We start from the raw sequence: 7933 nt of genomic DNA on the forward strand, positions 1-7933 counted from the left end.
ATTTTCCCAAATTACATGTAAAAACAAATTTTAACATAAATGTTTAAAAACTTTGTGTTCCAAATTCTCTTCCTCCCTCCCTCCCTCTCCACCCCGCCTTAAGAATTCAAGCAATTCAATATAAGTTTTACATGGGCAGTCATGTAAAACATGTCCACATTAGCCAAGTTGTGAAAGAAAACAGACAAAAACAAAACTTCAGATAAAGGAACTGACAAAATATTATGCTTCAATCTGCATTCAGATACCATCAGTTCTTTCTCTGTAGATGGATCGCATTTTTCTTAAGTCCTTCAGAGTTGTCTTAGATCATTGTATTGCTGAAAATAGCTAAGTCATTCACAGCAGATCATCTTACAATATTGCTATTATTTTGTATACAGTACATTTCACTTTGCATTAGCTCATGTAGGTCTTTCCAGGTTTTTCTGAGAGCATCCTGCTCATCATTTTTTTTACAGTAAACTATATTTATATAGTACTTTAAAAAGAGATTTCCTTACAATAAACCCATGAGGTTGATCATTATAACAAGTTATAGATAACATTTATATAGTACCTTATACTTGACAAAGAATTTTCTTCACAAAAGCCCAGTAAAGTAAGTACCATATGTTTCTTCTTCTTCTTCTTCTTCTTCTTCTTCTTCTTCTTCTTCTTCTTCTTCTTCTTCTTCTTCTTCTTCTTTTTCTTCTTCATCATCATCATCATCATCATCATTATCATCAGTCAAACCCCATCATCATCAATGCTCCTCCTCATCAATCAATCTTCATCTTCATCATAGATTTTTTTTTCTTAATAAAGTTCAAACACTGCAAAGAACAAGTTTAGGGAGCAGCTTAGAGAAAATTATTGTACCCTTAGATCAGAAGTAGTTTTTAAAACCTACTTCTTTTGACTTTCTTGCAATCCCAGTATATTAGGAATCTCTTACAATCTTAATATATTCTATTTACTCCATCATTCCTCTCCTGGATGCACTCCTGACCCTCCACACTTCTCCTCCATGTCCCAGCAGCCTTCTCACCCAGGGAGATCCCCTCACCCCTGTGGCACCATCTTCTGATTGGACAGTTCCATTTTGGAGCTTCCTTGAAGCTCCATTAAATTTTTTTTTTTTTGGTGAGGCAATTGGGGTCAAGTGACTTGCCCAGGGTCACACAGCTAGTAATTGTTAAGTGTCAGAGGTCAAATTTGAACCCAGGTCCTCCTGATTCCAGGGTTGGTGCTCTATGCACTGTGCCACCCAGCTGCCCCTTGAAGATCCATTTTCAGGAAGTGTTCAATGCTATGCCCCTTCTTTGCTCTCCTGATTTCACTCCTGACCCTTCATACTTCTCTGTGCCTTCTCTATGTAGGTACTTCACCCCCACCCCATTTTTCAGTCTCCTCCTTTTTATGTTGTTTTCCCTCATTAGAATGTAAGGTCCATGAGGGCAAGAACTGTCTTTGAAGACTCAAAGAATCTCACTTTTTCATAGAATTAGGGCTGACCCAAGGGACATTGTCACCCAAGAAGTACATGGTAGGCACAGCACACATTCCCAGTTGAGGAAAAAGTGTTTGGCCAGAAAAGCATATACTAAGAGAGAGGCTAACCAATTCCCAACCCACTCCATTGGCTTCCATGTCAAGAGATTTGGACAAAGGCCCCAACATGTCTGGTAAACAAATCTCCTTTGTAGGAATTTATAAGAGAACATAGACAAGGCATGGATTGGTTCTGACATGAACTGTTGGCTAAGACCACAAATTCATTAAAGGATCGGAGTAATGATTAAAATACTTCAAGCAGAGTTCAAATATTACGGAACAGATGAAAAGTTTGAGAGACTTAGTTTCTGGGTGATTAATAAATTTATTAATTATAGCTAACAGAATAAAAAACGTATGGTCATTTGGCTGTCTCTCATATACCAGAAGACCCCTAGAGGCCTCTCAATACTTAAATACCCTTGGAAGAGTGGGTGTTCCCAACAGACAGACTGTGATCATTCAGTTTGGGCAAACTTATCTCTACCCAGACCACCCCTGCCTAGAGTAATCTTGACAAAGGGGGTTTGCCTCCACTCAGACCCTCTGACTAGAATACAATGGGTGGGCATTTATCCTAGAATCTCTTTATCTTTTGACCAGATCTAAACTTCCCCAGTTGGGTGAGATCTGAACAATATTGAGGAGAATGTTAAATCCAATCTCATCATCAGCCCTGTTTTTCAGAGGCTGAGAATGAAGAAATAGGAAAGGAAAAAAGCCTGGATCTCCCCAATATTAACAATTGGTTATTTAATAATCATTTCTCTCAATTGTTACTTGTGAAACAATTCCTAAAAAATTTCAGTAAAATGCTTTAATTTCACACCATAGATGGTGTGATATATGATGAGTATAAGGAAAAGAGTAGAAAAGGAAGATGCTTATCTTCTTTCAGGGGAACACTACCCTTTTCACAAGATAAGGAAGAGAATTTCAGTGCCTTCCTTGCCTGAGAGCTTTTAGTTAACTCTTTGGTGACTAAGCTTTCTTCAAGACATAACTAAAGGACCATCTACTATGACAAGCTTTCCATGATTGCTTGCCTCTCTTTTGTGCCTCAGATGATCACATTTATACTTTATTCCCATGGGTGTGACACTTACAGAGCATCTGTATGCTCTTCTCTCTCTGGGCTGGCCCACTCAACCTGCCCCTCACAATAAGGTTTGGGTTTGTTTTCTCCCCAGAGTTGGGGGGGGGGAGAGGTGGGGAACAGACCACAACCACCACCATATGCTTATCACTGCTCACTATCAGCATCCTAGGGGTAAGAGAAATGATTATTTCCCTCATATTAGTAACCAATGATTGAATTAGTACTGTTTTCCCCCTTTCTACTTCCTCATTCAAAAATCAGGTTATTCAGGCAGCTTTGAAGTGCAGGGCTGATAATGAGAGGGAAAACTCAGACCCCTTCCAAAGGTAAAGAAAGTTTAGTTTAGGTGAACTGATGGGTTCCAGCCCATTGTGTTTTACTCAGACAGGTCTGGGTAAAAATAGATTCTCCGCCTTGTCTAGATTATCCTAGTCAGGGTGGTGTGGGTATAGATATGTATCTTTGACCAAGACTGAGTGATCAGTCACATCCCCCAGGCCCTGGTTAAAATAAACCCATCTCTCATTATAATATTCATTTTTCTCATTAATTGCTAACTAATCAGAGTTGATTTCCACTCTCAGGAACACTCACTCTTCCAAGGGCATATAATCATTGAATGGGTTCCATGAGGGATATTTGACATTTGAGAGTGCAGTTGACCTTTTTATTAATTATATGCTATCAATATTCATAAAAATGATTAATTTACCCAGAAACTATGTCTCCCGAACTTTTTTATACATCAGAGGGGTAAATTTGGTGTGTAAGAGTATACTTCTACTACTTGTCACTATTAACTCTTTTATTATTATTATTATTATTATTATTATTATTATTATTATTATTATTATTATTTTTAGTGAGGCAATTGGGGTTAAGTGACTTGCCCAGGGTCACACAGCTAGTAAGTGTGTGTTAAGTGTCTGAGACCAGATTTGAACTCAGGTACTCCTGACTCCAGGGTTGGTGCTCTATCCACTGTGCCACCTAGTTGCCCCTCACTATTAACTCTTGAACACAAAACATTTACTAAGCAATAGAGTAGAAGCAATAATAGTTATAACATTTACTTAAAAGAATGCAAAAGTAGAATAATAAAAAATATAACTGTCCTCACAAACCAGGATTACATTCTCCCATTAATGTACACAATATCCATGGAGGAAAATAAACACAAAGTTATAGAAACTTAAGCAGAGAGACACATGAGTAAAGAAACCAACCCATGTGCCTGGGGCAACTCAAAAATTTGAATAGCAGGCATTGATGTCTAGTTCCCTTTAGGGGATAGTCTGCAACATGTGTCATCTACAGGGCAGAACTTCTTGTTATTCAGCCATGTCTGACTTTTTGTGACTCCATGAACCATACTATCCATGGGGTTCTCTTGACAAAGATAGTAGAGAGGTTTGTCATTTCCTTCTCCAGATCATTTTAAAGATGAAGAAACTGAGGTAAACAGGGTTAAGTGACTTGCCCAGGGTCACACAGACTAGATTTGAACTCAAATATTCCTTACTTCAGGCCAAGTGCTCTATCCACTGAGCCATCTAGCTGCCTCTTAGGGCGGAACTATTACTTTGCTACATTTTCTAGTCCTCACAGTTCTTCTGAAAGACAGCTATTTCTCTGCTATTCTCAAGATGCTAGCACAGTGACAAACTCTTTTAACACACAGCCATTCTTGGAAGCATGCTGAAAAAAAGTTACTCTGTCAGTGACAAGCAGTTCCTTCCAGGCAGAGAGCTGGTGAGCTTCCTAGATCTGCTATGGTCCTCAATGGAGTCTTCCCATCAAGTTGTACATGATGTTAGGGACATGCAGTCTTTCCTCACGACTAGCTCTCCAAATAGTAGGAGACTTCTCTGCCCAGTTAGTTCTCAGAAAAGCAAAGTGGATGCCAAGCCAGTCATTTCCTCTCTCTTATTCTCCCTGAAAAAGCAGTAGAGGCCCACATAGGCCACTAAGAAGTTTCCCTTATCTCAGTCTATAGAGCTAGAGATTACATAGAGCAGGATTCAGCTGTCCTCCAAGCAGCCAATCAGCTCTCAGAAAAGCAACGTCTATTTTCTAATCATCGCCGTCTCCTAGCAAAGAGGTCCTGTTAGCTCAGGACCTGCCAATTTCTGTGCCCTGTCTTCTTTATACAACTTTTTTTTTCTTTTTCTTTTTTTTTTTGCCAGGCAATGAGGGTTAAGTGACTTGCCCAAGGTCACACATCTAGTAAGTGTCAAGTGTCTGAGATCAAATTTGAACTCAGGTCCTCCTGAATCTAGGACTAGTGCTTTATCCACTGTGCCACCTAGCTGCCCCTCCTCTTTCATTTCTAATTTATGATGTGAAACCTAACAACTCTACCTTTCTGTAAAGTATGGACCTAACAGTCCATGTACTATCTTCCCCTATCTACAAAGTTATTTGATTTACAATTTCTGTTGTAACTTTTAAAATTCTAAAAACGGAAGCCTGCCAATGAGCTGATGGATCACGAAGCCTAGACAGCTACATTGCTCTCCTCTCAGTGTATTCATTAAAGTGCGCCCAGCTAGAAAAATCAACCAGACAGAAAACTGCCCCTTAGAAAGTTTGTGTCTCTCTCTAACATTTCTTTTCTGAAGGTTTGATGTTTGCAAGTTTATTTTAATCAGTTTTCTGTGATAACCAGTTTTTGTCCTGCCCCTTTTAGCAGCCAAGATGTTCACACGCAAAAATGAACCTTATCCCTCCTGTAGGAAGTAAACTCCTTGAAGGCAGGAACTTTTATTCTTTGTTTTGTTTTTATAGGCTTAGAACTTAGTGTGGTTCCTTGAAATGGAAGCACCCAAATAATACTGTTTGGATAGGATGAGAGATCGGTGGATCAATTCCTATCCATTTTCTTAAACCTACAGAGCTCTAGAATTAGATTAGACAATGGCAGTAGCAGGTCAGGGACAGAATTTAGACCTCCTGATTTACTACCAGCTGCTTCCAGAATCAATGAGCTTAGAAATATATTGTGTTTACTTTCTGGCCACATGGGGAGTAAGAACAAGTCTGAAAGTTTTAGGGTTGAGGGGAAGTTTGAACTAGCTTTCTTCTGGCCCTGTAAACTTCAGCTCCACAAAGGAACTGAAAGATAGCACTTTGTTACTACAAGGTAAAAGTTTTTAATTTTTTGGAATTAAGAATATTGAGCAGCCAGGTGGCCCTGGAATCAATACTACCTAAGTTCAAATCTGGCCTCAGACAATTATGTTATTCAAAATTTAATAATCTGGATACAAATGAGATTATATATATATATGTATATATGTGTGTATATACATACATATATATATAATTTAATAATTAATAATATATACCACCTGGATTTGATGGAGCTGCCTTATTATCCAAAAGAATCTTATGAAACCTTGGCTTAACAAGGTCAAAATGCCCTCCAACTGAACCCAGACAATGTACAAGTGGGTGTCAAGCAAACCCCAGAGATATTGGGGGTGTTGCTTACCATTTATCTCTCCAAATGTCTGGGAGTTTATAGCCAGCAGATAAGCTCCCATCTGCTGTGACTTCTTTCCCAAGGATAATTGGTTAGATTTTATGGCTCTGTAACAAACACCTTTGTCTGCTGGAACCATTCTTGTAAAAATATCTGGGTATTCTTATTTGTGACAACCCCTTTTGAATCATATACTCTTATCATATTGTTTGTTTTTAAGTTGAACTGTCAAACTGATTTGTATCCTGCTAATGGAACTGATGATATCCTGTACTAACAAGGCAGGAAAAATGAAAAGTTAATCAATCTGGATCTGATTGATTTACCAATAAAGACCTAAAACTTTGGATGACCAAACAAAGAAGGCTTTCACCCACAAAGGAATTTTGAGCTCTTTCTCTGGAAGGAGTATCCACATGTAAATGCCCCTTTACAATAAAATGGAGCTGTATTTTCCTAACTCCTCTGATCTGTTCTGTGAATTTCTCACTCTGTAGGAGACGGTTATGAAAATATATTTTTCTAAACATTTACTAGCTATGTAACAACGGACAAATCACTTAACCCTGCTTGCCTCAGTTTCCTCATTTGTAAAATGAACTGGAGAAGGAAATGGCAAACCACTCTTAAGTATCTTTGCCAAGAAAACCCCAAATGGGGTCATAGAGAAGCTGAAACAACTCCAAAAGACGCTTAATTTGTTGGAATTAAGAATATTATGGGGGGCAGCTAGGTGGTACAGTCGATAAAGCACCCACCCTGGATTCAGGAGGACCTGAGTTCAAATTTGGTCTCAGACACTGGACATTTACTTGCTGTGTGGCCTTGGGCAAGTCACTTAACCCTCATTGCCCTGAAGAAAAAAAGAAAAGAAAAGAAAAGAAATGCGGGAGTTTAAGTCCTTCCTCAGACATTCACTAGCTGTATGACCCTAGGCAAAGTCACTTAACCTCACTTGACCTGTTTTCTCATCTATAAAATGGGAATAGTAATAACACCTAGTAGTAGTAGTAGGCCTCCACCAGTTGCTGACAACCATGGATCAGCCCCCTGAAGAGCCACAGGCCACAGTGTGACTGTGTGTTATATCTACCCCATGAGGAGTAGCTGGAGTGTCCTCTCCAAGGCACTGGCCTGGGCAGATCAATATGGAAAACAAGCTGTTGCCCATGCAGCAGGTTTTCCCTCTCTGTGACATTGGTGGATCCAAAGGAAAGGCAGAGCCAGTACAGTTTGGCACCAGTGCCTCCGCAGGAGTTGCCAGAGGGACATGATGTTCAATATCCAACTGCCTAAGGGACTCCGACTCCTGATTTTTCCTCAGGGTTAACTCTGGAAACCTTTCCTATATATGGGTATAGCCGCAAGGCATCGGAGGTTTAAAATCAGGGTTTTCCTTCACCTAGGCAAGTTGCCTACCAAGGCTGACCATGGGCAGGTAATAACACCAATCTCAGACATTTATTGTGAGTGTCAAATAACCCACATAAAGCCCTCTGCAAAACTTCAAACAGCTCTGTAAGTGATTGCTCTTGGCCATGTACATCATAATCAAATTCCTATTAATCTGATGCTTTCATTCTTGATTTTCACCAAGATCAAAACAAGCCTCATCTGTGAAGTGAGACTTGAACATTTGAAAAGTCATGTGTAGTTCATTCTGAGGAAACGTCATTACTAAGTTTTGGCACGCTTATAGATTTGTGTTTCTTTGCAAGCTAACGAATCAGACATGTCTTTCTACCTCCTCACCCCAATGAGATGAAGACCTAGAAAAGGATTTCTACACTGTGTGTAGTCTAAGTATGGAATAT

Source organism: Dromiciops gliroides, chromosome 6 (assembly GCF_019393635.1).
Source record: "Dromiciops gliroides isolate mDroGli1 chromosome 6, mDroGli1.pri, whole genome shotgun sequence".
Lineage (NCBI taxonomy): Eukaryota > Metazoa > Chordata > Mammalia > Microbiotheria > Microbiotheriidae > Dromiciops > Dromiciops gliroides.